The sequence below is a fragment of the Doryrhamphus excisus genome, chromosome 10, assembly GCF_030265055.1.
Source record: "Doryrhamphus excisus isolate RoL2022-K1 chromosome 10, RoL_Dexc_1.0, whole genome shotgun sequence".
In the NCBI taxonomy this organism is placed as follows: domain Eukaryota; kingdom Metazoa; phylum Chordata; class Actinopteri; order Syngnathiformes; family Syngnathidae; genus Doryrhamphus; species Doryrhamphus excisus.
In genome coordinates, this window is record NC_080475.1 from 14084231 (window position 1) to 14099700 (window position 15470).

The window sequence follows — 15470 nt, forward strand, 5'->3', positions numbered from 1 at the left end:
CTATCCCAGCTGTCTTCAAGCCCTGGACTGGTTGCCAGCCAATCACAGGGCACATATAGACAAACAACCATTCACACTCACATTCATACCTATGGACAATTTGGAGTCGCCAATTAACCTAGCATGTTTTTGGAATGTGGGAGGAAACCGGAGTACCCGGAGAAAACCCATGCATGCATGAGGAGAACATGCAAACTCCACACAGAGATGGCCAAGGGTGGAATTGAACCCTGGTCTCCCAGCTGTGAGGTCTGCGCGCTAACCACTCGACCGCCTTGCCGCCCGTATCTAATATTATACATTTGAAAATGAAGCTCAATGCGTCAATAATGCATGCTACACTTGAAGTGATTGTGCATGCAACTGAGGCATCTCAGGACAGACTCCCAGGGTTAGAGTCTTCCAGATTGTGAAGCAGCCAATTGCAACACACACACACACACACATACACATATTTCTACAGGCTGACACTGATAACTTGTGTTTGCTCTGCTTGCCTGCTCACCACTTGTTGCTTTCAACACTGGATGGTGCTGGACAGGAAAAAGTCATTCAAGGTAAAATAGGCAGCAACAATTACCTCCAACACAATAGACCAGGAAAAGAGATGTCAATGGTGCCAAATCTGGTAGCGGGTTATCTTCAGTTAGCATGCACGTGGTCCAGCATCCGTTCACTATAAATCTCAGACGCCTGAACAGTTGCTGACTCCGCCACAGGTGGTGTGATGACACCAGCTCATGTCACTCACATATCATATTAAGTTTACAAACGCCATAAGAACTACTGATGAGATGAATTCTGTCTACCAGTATTACCAAAGTACCAAAAAAAGGCCTAAATGCTAATTCATGTCATTTTTCTATGAAGAAATGTGTCTTAAAAATCTGTATTTATGGTCTTAGGAAATGAATAGCCCAAACTGTCTGACACACTACCTACTCTAAGTGGCGCGATACAAGCCATAACACATTCAATTTCCTGGGAATGATAATTACAGTAGTATGAAAAAGTTTGGGCACCCCTGATAATTAGTGTGCAATAATTATTGAAACAAAAGTAGGCAGGTGCCTAAATTTTGGCGTTAATAATTCACTCATTCATTCATTTTTTACCGCTTATCCTCACAAGGGTCGCAGGGGGTGCTGGAGCCTATCCCAGCTGTACATCCTGGACTGGTCGCCAACCAATCACAGGGCACATATAGACAAACAAAATATTTTGTATAAGCCATGCAGCAAAAGCGCTTGTCTGTGTAGCATTATAGAGTGCGCATTTCTAATAGCCGTTTCCCACCTCAATCACGAGTGGTAGTCCCGCAAAAAATGTGTACCGTAAAACGGGGTACAATTTTCGGGAAAATGTTTTTTGAAGATTTGTTCAAGAATATATGCTTCTTTGAAAAAAAAACAACACAATGCAGCTTCCTGTTTAACATGAAAAGGCAGAATTCCATTTAAAACATTTTCCCGAAAAATGCGCTAATAATTGGAACACAAAAGTTATTTCAATCATAAAAAAAGGGTATTTAACTTACCAACTGTAAGTTGCATCTTCTCTGAAGAGTAGCACCATGGTAGCCTCAAAACAACTGTCAAATGACCTGAAAACAAAGATTGTTGAACATCATGGTCGAGGGGAAGGATACAAAAAGCTAGCTCAGAGATTTCAGCTGTCAGGTTCCACTGTCAGGTGTCAGCTGTCAGGAACATAGTGAGGAAATGGAAGACCACAGGCGCAAGTTCTAGTTAAAGCCTGGAGTGGCAGGGTAAGAAAAATCTCAGATAAGCAGCGTCGAAGGATGGTGAGAACAGTCAAACTAAACCCACAGACCACCTCCAAAGACCTCCAACACGATCTTGCTGCAGATGGTGTCACTGTGGACTGATGAAACTAAAATTGAGTTATTTGGACATAACAAGGGGCGGTATGCATGGCGGATGAAGAACACAGCATTCCAAGACAAACACTTGCTACCCACAGTAACATTTGGTGGTGGTTCCAGTATGGTACTGGGAATCTTCTTCAAGTTGAAAGTCAGTTCCAGATTTTTTTCAGATTAACTGTGCTAAAATGTATGTATCTTATGATATGTTTTTATTATAATACTAGCTCCTATGATCTGTTAGCTTGTGTGGTCCATAGGTGGCGGTTTAAAGGTTTAAAATGGAGACATTATTAAGTGTTGACAATCAGGCAGTGGTGCAGTTATATAACGAAGCAGGGAGAGTCTTTGATTCCACTTATAGAGCTGATTGCCTGCTGTGAGTAAAGGGAAGCAGCCAGAACGCTGCTACGCTGGGTTGTAAAACACAGCGGAAAGCAGACAAAAAAAAACAAAAAACGAAAACATACATCCACTTCTCTGGAACAGCTGTGTGTCAATGTGTGTTGTCAATGTTTTTGCATTGTTCTATATTAAGTCTTCATCAATGGGTTATTACTGTTATTATTTTTATTTGGTATGGTGTGAAAATTTGTACTGAGGTTTCATTGTAAGGCTCACATGGAATGTATGTCATTGCTTCAAGTGCAAACTTGAATAGGATTTCTTAGAATCAATCACTGAGCCGCCTTTATTGCATCATTTTTTTTTTTTTTGCCTGCAGAGTCTCACACATTGGAAATCCATGAACGTGAATGCGTCATGAGATGAAAAGTGAGATGAGAGACAGAAGGTTTTTATCGCTTGTCCGCAACAGAAATTGCTTTTCTTCTTCTTCCAAGCAGCATTGAGAGCTGCAGCAGAAGACTTGGCTGGAGTGGACCTCGAAAAGTTAAAACAGATTTTAGCAAGTTAAAAAACCTATAATCAATATTAACCCTCCTCTTGTGTTAGGGTCGGCACCGACCTGTTTTACATTTTAATGCATAAAAAAAAATCACATAATATTTGTTTATTGCATCAAGGCTTTTTGACTTTGTCATGAAACTCTAATTCAACAAAATAAAACCAAAAAAATAATTTCTACTACATTTTAAAATGGTCTGGTTGAAATTATGACCACTGTATTGTTATGGTCGGTTTCGACCCGGTTATAATAATATGATTATAAAGCAATATTTTGAGCCACAACTGAAATCATAAGTGTACAATTAGCCAACACAATGACAACCAGCTCCTTTTCTCATCATGTAAGCTTCAGGGGATTCTTATTTTGACCGGTTTTTCAATGTCCAGACATGTGAGGTGAATTCACTCATTTGATTGGCTGATTTCACATTTACAATTTGGATCAAGTAAAGAATGGCAAGAAGTACAGTGAACCAAGATCTGGACCTGTTATGCTTTTTTATTTCACTTTATACTAAAGTTCTGTAGCTGAAAACAATAACTTTTTCTACCTTTTCTTGACATTAATATATATTGGGTCAAAATTCACCCGAACACCATACATGTTTCTTTAGTGATTAATACTAAAATGAGAAAATAAATAAAACTAATTAATTTAAGAGATATGTTATATAGCCCTCAGTAATAGCCAGGTAACAAAAGAACCTTCAATTTATTAATATGATTCTTTTGAGGTTCATTTTACCATTTTTGGAAATTAAAATTGAGGGATATTGTGACAAAAAATGCCCACACCAAAAGTATTAAAACCAACATTTTCATGGATAAGGAAGCCTAAGAAGGTAACTAATACATGAGAAGCAAATTTGATGGTAAGTTATTGTTTTTAGTGTATTTTATAGCTGATTTAATACATGGGTCAAAACCGACCCGGTAACATAAGAGATGATAAAAGAAAGCTAACACAAGAGGAAGGTTAAAAAAAAAAAAAAGAAATTTGATTTTGTGCTGTTATGCAGCTTTAGTGATATGCAGTGAGGTTCATGGCTGCTGAGGCACTGACTCCTTTGGAGTTTTTGGATTGTCAATACAGGTTGCTCATTAACAGGTAACCAAAAAAGACATAGAGTAACTCACTTAACTCACAAAAAAAAAATTGTAATTGTTTTCAGATACTTATTGGTCAATTTCTTGGATTTTTGCTAATGTGTACGGAAGCTGAAGTGTTGACAATGTTGATTGGGATGGTTTAATTCACACCCAAAAAGTCCCTTATAGTGCAAAGCAGTGCAAAAATAATAATAACACTCCATCACACACATTAAAACTGAAAAAAACGGAAGTGTTTTTTGCTTCATGCAAGTATCCGTCGCACAGGTGAGCGGCAATGGAGCTCCACTTGCAAAAATAATGCTGTTCTAAAAGCTGCAAAAACCCCTCCACAATGCAATCCAACTCCTGACCAGCAACAAAGCCAAAAAAAAAGGAGTTGGACACATTTCTCCGTCGGCTGGCACCACCTCGACTTACTAACAAAACACATATAGGTGTCCAAAAGTGTGGCCCTGGGGCCATTTGTGGGACATTCCGGAAATAAAATTGTACAATTTCAGATATACCGTATTTCTGTAATGTTTATTATGTAATATGCAGGCTTTAACAAAAATCACCAAACCAAATGTGACAAGTGTTAATGCCGCTTTAAAATTATCTTTTTGTTGAACACATTTTGTTCTTTTTTATAACACCATCTGGGAAAAAAAAAAAAAAAACCCGCTTCGAATGGCACAAAATCCTTCTTCCAAATATGCTGCTTGTGATTTTCTCATCTCATTGTGGTTCTGGAAGCGTGATGTTGGATCATTTTACAAGATGAATGTTTCTCTTGGAAAGCTGGTCTTGCAGTCGTATGAAAACAGTGTGTGAAATTGACTGCAAGAGTACACACTTGCACATAAACACCGACACGTGTGAAGACAATAGTGGGACCGCTGAGTAGAAAGTGGAGTATTAACCAGGAAATATTGGCGCCCGATTGCAAGTTGATGGAAAAAACATTTTCAGAATGGGTCATGTATCTCTTATATAATCCCGTGGTGTGTTCCTATGTGTGTGTGTGCTTCGATGTAGTCTTATATTTGGCTACACTCTCCACAATGAATAATAAAGCTACATTATCCAACACATACACAAACACAACCATGTGAGCATGACTAGGAAAAGCACACACACAAACATAAATACAGTACGTCTTTCAGTCAGTGTTCGTCTCCAAGCATGTGGTAACGTTTAAACCCTTGTCTCCAAGACAAAAATCAGACCCATGCTGTGTGTGTGTGTGTGTGTGTGTGTGTGTGTGTGATGTACCTATCTTCCCTCACAAAGCAGGGAGTCTTCACACAAGGTCACAATTTCTGCACATTCCCGTCTGACAGAGAAAAAAGCAAATAGGAAAAAGTTCTGTTTTATAGCACAGTGAATACTACTCAATGCAGCGATATTTAAAAATACTGCTTAAAAACAGCGTATAACATTTTTGCGGGGCGGATGCAAGAAAATGTCAAATACATTTCTGTTAGTTTACCTTTCTTTAAGTCACACGGACATTGTGAACAGGGATGAGCCGGATATGTTATGCTAGGAGTCCACGGGGCCGGCGCCAGTTGGTGCCAGTTCACGCCAAAGATTGTGTGATTGGCATATAGTGGCTCGCTGTGGCGCCGAATACGCCATCATGGCAACTTGACGAGTGAACATTAATTCGGCGCCAGAGTGAGCCATTACGTGCCAATCATATAATCTTTGGCGCAAATTGGCACCGGCCCAGTGGACTCCTAGCAACATTGGCACAACTTGGCTCGCGCCATTACACTCCGATGGATTCCAATAGGCGGATTGTTTGTGACATTTGGTTCCACTTGGTGGACACTTTGCACCGAAGACTTTAAACATTTTGAAATTTTCTTGCCACCAAACTAAATTTTGCGGGCCACCACGAGCCAGTTGGGAGGCAGTTTGAGCCACTGCACACCACTAGGCACCTTATTGGCGACACTAGGTGCCACAGCAAATTGTATTGGCGTGAACTAGCACCAACTGGCGCCGGCCCAGTGGACTCCTAGCATCATTGCCGCAACTTGGCTCACACCATTACATTCCGGTGGATTGCAATAGGCGGATTGTTTGCGACATTTGGTTCCACTTGGTGGACACTTCGCGCCAAAGATTTCAAACATTTTGAAATTTTCTTGCCACCAAACTCAATTTTTGCCACCGTTACGGGCCACCACAAGCCAGTTGGGAGGCAGTTTGAGCCACTGCCCACCATTAGGCACCTTATTGGCGACACTAGGCGCCACAGCAAATTGCATTGGCGCAAACTGGCACCAGCTCAGTGGAATCCTAGCATCATTGGCGCAATTTGGCTCGCGCCATTACATTCCAATAGGATTCCAATAGGCGGATTGTTTATGACATTTGGTTCCACTTGGTGGACACTTTGCACCGAAGATTTTAAACATTTTGAAATTTTCTTGCCACCAAACTCAATTTTTGCCGCCATTACGGGCCACCACGAGCCAGTTGGGAGGCAGTTTGAGCCACTGCACACCACTAGGCACCTTACTGGCGACATAGGCTTCACAGCTAGGAGACCAGAGTTCAATTCCACCTTCGGCCATCTCTGTGTGGAGTTTGCATGTTCTCCCCGTGCATGCGTGGGTTTTCTCCGGGTACTCCGGTTTCCTCCCACATTCCAAAAACATGCTAGGTTAATTGGCGACTCCAAATTGTCCATAGGTATGAATGTGAGTGTGAATGGTTGTTTGTCTATATGTGCCCTGTGATTGGCTGGCCACCAGTCCAGGGTGTATCCTGCCTCTTGCCCGAAGACGGCTGGGATAGGCTCCAGCACCCTTGGAACCCTTGTGAGGGTAAATGAATGTATTCGCTCTTCACAGTCTGCCATTTTTTTTTGCATACATAATGTAGACCCATTTAGACCAGGAAGGTTTGGTTTGGTACTATCCTGTACTTGTTATGTTTCTATTGTCAAAAGGGGTAAAGCATAGAAGAATACAATATATACTGTAGGTACAATGCCACTTTTCAGCATATATTTGTCATTTGCTGAAAACGTGGCTAATATATATATATATTTTTATCGCTTGCAGGATGTCACTCGACAGTCTGAATTGTCCATCTCATGAATGGCAATCAACTCAGAATGCTGAGATTCAGTCCTAGGAGAAGACAGAATGTTCTTATTACGATAATGTGCCTTTTGTGAGGCAAATCTCATTTCACATTTTGTCAGTTGAATAAGGCAAAGCTATCAAACACAATCTAGCAGGGAGATGCTCCGAAAGATGGAATAAAGCCTTTCAGCGTGAATACAGAGTAGTACATTTCATGGTGTGTAGTTTAATGCTTCCTTTTCAACTACTTTCGACCAATTTCAAGTAAGTCTTGATCATTTGTTGAGTATTGTTGTTCACCGCTACAAATTGTGACATCCTGAGATGCCCATTGTGGGAAAATGACACTTTTTACTCTTAAAGGGATAGGTTGGATTTTTTGACATAAGCAGTGATGCCCGTCAACAGCGAATTCTGGTTGGATTTCGGTGCTGAGGAAAGTAATCCCAGCTAGTTAAGTAAAGATTTGGGCCATCTGTCTAACAAAGATATATCTAAAAACTAAAAATATAATTGAGAAAACAAATAGATTAGCTCCGGGGTTGTGGTTTTTCTGAGGTTTAACATTTAATTGAAACACAGACACAATAGATCATAAATCTCTACAGCTTTATATATCTGGATTGAACACTATCTATGGATACACTGCAAGCTTAGATTGTCTATGCTTGTGCTGGTGCAAGGAATGCAGCGGTTGTTTTAACATTACAATGGCTTGGCCCAACTTTGCTGTGGTCGCAGACACCCACAGACTTTTCCCGCAGGATGCATCCACTAGTGGGACAGAGAATGTGGACGCTACTGGAAATATGGAGGATTGAAAAACTTTTTTTTTTTTTTTAAGTTATGAGCACTTTAAGTATTTATGGTTTTAATGGTACAGAACCAAAAACCTCAAGTTTGGATCTTAATACTCCAAACTGCATTTAACAACTCTATCTTTATGTCCCGTATGTTATTACTTACTGTATTCTGGTGTAATATACTGCATACTGAGGCAGCCAGTTAACACGCCTCATACAGGAAATGTGCTGCCAATAATCCCCCTGTCTATTTCTATGCCGGGATTTACCACACTGTAATTTATGGTAAAGAGCATTGTTTGTGTTAAACTTTTAAACTGTGGATATGTGCAAAAAATGCACATTTGTGCAATATATACTTAATTCGGCTTTAAGTAAAACACATTTTTAATGCACAGAAAGCCACATCATCTCATTATGAAGCCTTATTGTATGGTCATATCACCTTGTACTTTGGTACAAGGTGACAAAAATAAAAAATAATATAATAAATATATAATAATATAAATTATATTATATTATAAAATATAATAAAAAAACAAAAAAAAAACTTTATTAGGAAAGCAGGAGTGACATTTTTTTATATTATGTTATATTATATTATATTATAAAATATAATAAAAAACAAAAAATGTTTTAACTATATTAGGAAAGCAGGAAGTGATTTTTTTATATTATATTATATTATATTATATTATATTATATTATATTGTATTATATTATAAAAAACAAACAAAAAAACTTTATATATTAGGAAACTATATTATATATAGTATATATATATATATATATAATATATATAGTATATATATATATAATATATTATATATTAGGAACTATATTAGGAAAGCAGGAAGTGAACAAATGTAACAGTTACTGATTGTAAAAGTACCAGATGAAGGGGTAGGATTTAATAAGCTTTGCTTCTTCCTACTCCTTTTGGACATGTGGAACTGAGAACTGATTATGTGATGCATTCAATTGTAATCTGATGCATGTTCAAATCAAATAAAACCATTACCATTATTGTTATCAATAATATTTTTAAGGTTTTGTGCACTTTGTTACAGCTATAAATAAAATTTAGCATGGAGTCTGAGTCTATAAAAGGCTTCTTTTCCAGACTTTCCACTTCAGTTAAATAGTTTGTAAGAGATCATGGGTTGGGTGTTGTTAGAAATGACATTAAATACAAGCCAAAAACTATTAGATGAATTCAAAGAGATACCGAGTGAGCATAAACGTTATCTTAACGTTTCCATTTCCTGTCTTTTATGATGAGCTAGATTATATACTGTAGTAAATTTAACGAGCTAAAATAAGCTGAGTAAAGTGATCCAGTATTGGCAAGCTTCTTACAATAAATGTAGTTTTATTTACTTTATTTTTTTATTTTTATTTTACAGGCTCTACCTCCCAGGGCCTGGCTGGATTCCTGGCTGGCTTTCGGCTCCCTAGATTACAAAGTCATTGACAAGCTGGAAACACTGCTGAGCTTGTCAGCTCGACACACACACACACACACAGTCAAGCACACACTCTTCCCCAGTCCTCTCTTTCCCAATCACTCTCATGTACACACAACTTCATATGTTGATTCATTTGCATGTATCTTTCATTGTTTGCATAATAAGATTATTTTATCATATAGTGTTTATAGTAACCCCGACTTGGAGTACATTGTTTAGTGTGTCTGTACCTTTAATGCTAATGAGCAATGGGTTTGTCCATGCATGTCTTCCACAGAGTGTTTCCAAGAAGTACTAGGTGCACTTCATCCATTTTTTTTTTTCATAACAGTTGTCCCTCGTCGCATTGTGTTTAGACTTCTTTGTTTTTAAAATTCACGTTTTTTCAAAATATATTAATTGGTAAATAATCGCTGTTGAGGATGGACTATAATTAGTCAAAAGAGCTGTTTTTTTTGTTTGTCTGTATTTTGGCCCAAATTACTTACTTCGGTACCAGGTACATTATTTAAAAAAAATATTATTCATTATTTAAAAAAAAAAAACTGTAAATGGAAAGCAGGAAGTGAACAAATGTAACAGTCACTGATCCACTAAATTGGCTGCACACAATGGTGTGCCACGCTTCGCCACCTTGCGCTGCGCCATGAAATTATTCAATAATTCATTCATTTTTGACAGCTTATCCTTACGAAGGTCGCGAGGGTGCTGGAGCCTATCCCAGCTGTCTTCGTTCGAGAGGTGGGGTACACCCTGGACTGGCAAAAATCTGCTGATACTGACTGGCATCCAGAACAAATCCACCAAATTGGCTGCGCACAATGGTGCACCACGCTTCACCACTGTGTGCGCGCCATGAAATTATTAATTCATTGATTCATTTTCTACCGCTTATCCTTACGAGGGTCATGGGGGTGCTAGAACCTATCCCAGCTGTCTTCGGGGCGAGAGGCGGCGTACACCCTGGACTGGTCGCCAGCCAATCACAGGGCACATATAGACAAACAACCATTCACACTCATATTCATACCTATGGACAATTTGGAGTCGCCAATTAACCTAGTATGTTTTTGGAATGTGGGAGGAAACCGGGGAAAACACACACATGCAAACTGCCCGATGGTGGAATCGAACTTGGGTCTCCTTCCTGTGTGGCCTGTACACTAACCACTCACCATCGTGCAGCTGCCACTAGTTTTCTAGGGTCTTCATTTTTTTGCTGAGTGCTATAAGATATATTGACGAAACAATTGACTTCAGAAAAAACTTGATCTCCAAAACCATGAGTTTGATTATTAGTTTTAGTTTTTGCATGTTTTATGTTGACTGAACATGAAATGGACACAAAAGGTAATTGGTAAACGGTATATCCATACATAGGTAGACTTTTGGAGACCACAGGTCTTTCTCATTTTCGGCGAGTACTTCAGGTTTATCCTTTTTATTTATGGAGAAACCACATCTAAATTACTGAGCCAATAACAAGGAGGTAATCTAGGTACCATAGCAAATATGAAACAGTGAAAACACTTGCTTCCTTTCACTTCCATGCGCGTATGAGTATGTATGTTGTCAACTGAATATTTAAACCACAACCTTCAGTGCACTCGTGCGCATACACACACACACACACACACACAGGAAAAGTAAACTTCCTAATGTGTCCTATGAAAGAAACTTGTGTTTCAAGTGTATTTTCCGCCACACGAGGTCTCAGTGAAAACTGAGCCAACTCATGGAAAACAAGGCCGTCAGGTAATTGAAACTGAAAATCCAGCTCTAAAATTGATTCCTGAAGGAAAAGCTTCTCTGCCGGGGATCATGCTGGTGGGGGTGGCCTCCCACAGTCTTGACTAACTTACATACAGAGGTGAGGTCGACATGCACGGTGTTTTTTAAAGCTGACAAACAAGTCATTTATTAGCTATCTGTTATTTTATCTATTAGGAAAACAATTTGCGGGGTATGTCTTATGCATGCTAATTAGATCAAAGCAAATTAACTATTATGAGCAAACTTTAAAGCTCTAGTGTCGAGATGTGTGTGTGTGAGGGCTTCTCATTACCTTGTTTGCACACACTTTTATGTCACAAGTGTGTATACTGCATGCACACAACACTGGCAACAGGGCTGCCAAGCACCTCTCGCTCTCCTCCACCCCTTGCTGCGAATTCCTTATATTCACAAGACCTGGGGGCAACTCAAAATGAGAGCGCTCCTCTCTTCCCTTTGCAAAAAAGTACCTCCCCTCCCCTCTTTTTATGGCACCTATTTCACCAAAAACATGTGGGTCTTTTATACCTCTTCCCTTCTATCAGTAAAGCGTGTAGCTAGGTAGAATGTAGCTGCAGAGCTCCCATGCTGTAAATAACAAGCTTTTAAATGGCAGTGAGGGGGGGTGCAGGGGGAGGAGGGCTTTGCCATTTATATGGCTCCCATGTGCTGGAATATGCACATAGTACATACGTAAGCCAAGCCACACACACTTAAATAGCACGTGTGATTACATAAGAGAGAATGTTTTAAGGCTTTTCATTGCATTTTTTTTTTGCTACTTGATACACTGAACATATACAATTCTGTTTGCAAAAATGAGCCCAGTAGTAGCTTTTAGCTAGTAGCACCCAGATTGCATCCTACTACTGCAAATACATTGGGTAAATTATAATAAACTCATCCTAATCCTGCAAATTTAAGGTAAATATTCACTTCAACATATTGTGTGTTACTCGGTGCACACTTGCTGGATGTTAGCGTGCAAGTCGTGTGACTTTAATGATTGCAGCACACAAAGAGTATTCCCAAAAGCCTGGGAAAGGCATGGAATGCGCCAAAAACACCTGTTTGGGATATTAGCAGGTGAATGGAAAGTAGGTGATGGTATTGAAGGGGAACTGCATATTTTGGGGGGAATTTTGCCAGTCATTCCCAATCCTTATGTGAAACACGAACACATATTTATTTCCCTTTTTTGAGTCAATATGAGCTAGTTTACAATGCTGTCATTGGGACACACCTATTTTGACTATGAAGCCCTCTAAAAAAAAAAAACCTCTAACAATGTTGCATCATTTGATGTATATGCTGTGATCATGCATTAACACGTACACTGATGATAATGTAATGTTTGCAATATCCTGACTTATTTTTATTATTTCAAACACTACCGAAACAGCGGCATTATTTTCCATACGCTCACATCAAACTTCGGTGGATACTTCGGTGGTACCGATTATGTCATTGTATGGTCATATTACCTTGTACTTCGGTATGTGACAAAAAAACAAACAAACAAACAAACCTTAAACTATATTAGGAAAGCAGGAAGTGAACAAATGGAACAGTTACTGATTGTAAAAGTACCAGATGGAGGGGTAGGATTTAATAAGCTTTGCTTCGTCCTACTCCTTTTGGACATGTGGAACTGTGAACTGATTATGTGATGCATTCATGACTCATTTTGAGTGACATCGCATGCAAACGATTATTATATGTTATTATTATATTTCACATTCACTTTCATTACTTTCAGCCTTGTTCAAGGTTTGCGCTTCAAGCCATAAGTACGCCCACAAGCATGACTGTGCTTGTACAATTATTACAGTACATTGTTTTGAAAAATACTTCAAAAATACACACCCTCTGTAATACCAAGACAGCGCAAACAGACATAATGTCTGTCTTTGTAGTTGAGCATTGATAACATTCACCGCTGCCTTCACCTGTAGAAAGTGAGTCATTACATAAACACAGCATGCCTTACTGCAGACGGAAGGACAATGTACGGCATACCATAGCAACACTTGGATACCATACAAATATACCCGCTTTAGTTTCCAAGCATAACGGCATTAGATGCAAATTTGTCGACACATTATTATTACTTGGAATCAAGTGAACAATAGTGCTGATAAAATTCATTGATGCAAGGCCCTCCATTTTGGCAGTTGTGGTCACCTTAAATGCACAACGATGAGCCAATTCAAGAAACAATACAAGCAGTTGATGTTTGCTAAATACAAGGATGAAGAGTCTTGAACCAGTCATGATGTGCTATATATATCACTATATTGACACTTACTATGGTACCCATTATGTCATTGTATGGTCATATAAAAAAAATAAAAATGTACTTAAATTAAATTAAATTAAATTAAACCATGGTGTAATGGTTAAAAAAAACTTAAACTATATTAGGAAAGCAGGAAGTGAACAAATGTAACAGTTACTGATTGTAAAAGTAGGATTTAATAAGCTTTGCTTCTGCCTACTCCTTTTGGACATGTGGAACTGTGAACTGATTATGTGATGCATTCAATTGTAATCTGATGCAATGATGCAATCTGATCAAATGAAATAAAACCATTACCATAAATATTCTTATATTTTGGAAATGATGCATGTTTGACATCAGAAACACTTATCCTAACCAATGAGTAATATTAGCTGCAATAAAATTAAACAGTAGCAATGTATGGAGTTTGTGCATGATGTCATACTGTGTTTTAGTACATTTTGGGTCTTATTTGTTGTCAAAATTTGGTATAAATTCAAATCAATAATGCACAAACGTAGTAATAGGTTAACCATACCAACCTACAGTACTCACAGTAGGAGACTACTGTTCTTCTGTGATCAGAACAGGAAACTTGCAAATCATAAATCAAAGCAAGGGAAAGGCTGAGTTCACGGACGTAACTTGAGTTCCATAAGCAGGATCATTGTCCACTGTCTGCAGTGACAGACTCCATCCCAGTCAGGAAGGTACTTGGTTTCCACCTATTGCAAAAAGTCCACAGGGGATTATGTAAGATATGTGGACTCATTCCAAGAGTGTGGACTCCATATTCTCACACTTGGCCAGCGAGCGTCCCCCATTGTTGACACAACTGTGTTTATGTGTGCGTCTGACGTGCCCAATTTGCAAATTTGATGCGATATAGATTATAGTGACCTCGTAGCGCTCCGGTGTGTCAGTAAAGTATCCAGTGTTTTAGTGTCCTGACATGAATGAACCAATCAGATTCTTATATACAGCTTTACAGATGCCGTGTCTACTCTGTGCTCTGGTAAATCATAAAACCGTATTTGTATGATGGGTTTAAATGTATAGCAAAAATAATTTTTGGGGAAATAATATTAGTAAATATTATAATAATATTTGAGGCAAAACTGGAGATGGAAAAACTGAACCAAAACTCTCAGTTATTATGTTCCATTGTTTTTTTTTTGTTGTTGAAAAAAATAATAGCGAAGTGTGCAGACAACAAGCATACCATATGAAGTACATACAGTATAGTACATACTACATATGTTGCATATGTTTCTTTCTTTAGGGTTTTAATGCATTCTCTACGCCTCTCCTCAAAAGACGCAAAAAAGTGCTCACGCAGGGTTCCCATCGTGTCTGAGGGTGGTTACATAACGGTCATCATCTGAGCCCCCCAATGTCGAATCAGCACACGGGCTGTTGTCGTTTGACCTTCAGCTTTGTGTACACTGTTCTCTTCGGAGCGCTGTGTGACAAGCGTACACAGCTGTCGCTCACTTGCAAGAAAAAGTCAATACATAGACATATTGTATAATATTCACTTTCAGTTGACTTTTTCATGACGTTCTAAAAGTAATAATGCTTGTTAGCTAGCACCAAACATGAGAAAAATCATCTCTCTGACGTGTTTTCTCTACTTTTAAAAGTCAAATTTAAAGTTTCAGGTTTTGACATGACACCAGGATGAAAAAACGTCCATCCTAAGAGACGTGATACTGCTTCTGAACCACCCTTATTCTTAAACCGAGTGGGAAAGGACAAAGATATAATTAATCTAATATCATGTCTCATCACTAGCCACGTATACATGGACCCAAATATTCCATTGCATTCGATTTATTTGCTCAAACGGAAAGAATGTAACCTTTGTATACACCTCATTCCGAAAGAAAAGTGCCAATCCGAATGAATATATAATGGGATTCACACGGGGGGAATATTCCTTTCCCCAATCCGATTGAGGTATCTTGTACCCGCTCAAACGGAAAGTTGTCAGGGTGCGTTCTTCTTCATGGTGTTTTTCTTCTTCTGTTGTTTATTGGCGGTTGGCAAGCAGATTTCGTGTGCATTAGCGCCATCTGTGGAACAGAATCTAATCCCTTCTATACGCCATTCACAAGTCCAGTTTTTATTAAAAAAGAAAATATATATCTATAT

General features: G+C 38.7%; 1 protein-coding gene across 2 annotated transcripts in view; it reads right to left on the minus strand.

Annotated features, from left to right (window-relative positions):
* Window positions 1-15470, minus strand: part of LOC131137091 (solute carrier family 41 member 1-like) — a 40563-nt gene that overhangs the window by 21108 nt on the left and 3985 nt on the right. The window contains exons 1-2 of one of the 2 annotated variants that reach the window (XM_058084633.1): window positions 5162-5202; window positions 1538-1603 (exon numbers count right to left, since the gene is read on the minus strand). The gene's annotated coding sequence lies outside the window, so the exon portion shown is untranslated. Of the gene's footprint in view, window positions 1-1537; window positions 1604-5161; window positions 5203-15470 lie in introns of those variants that run through there. The other variant, XM_058084634.1, reaches the window with a different exon arrangement.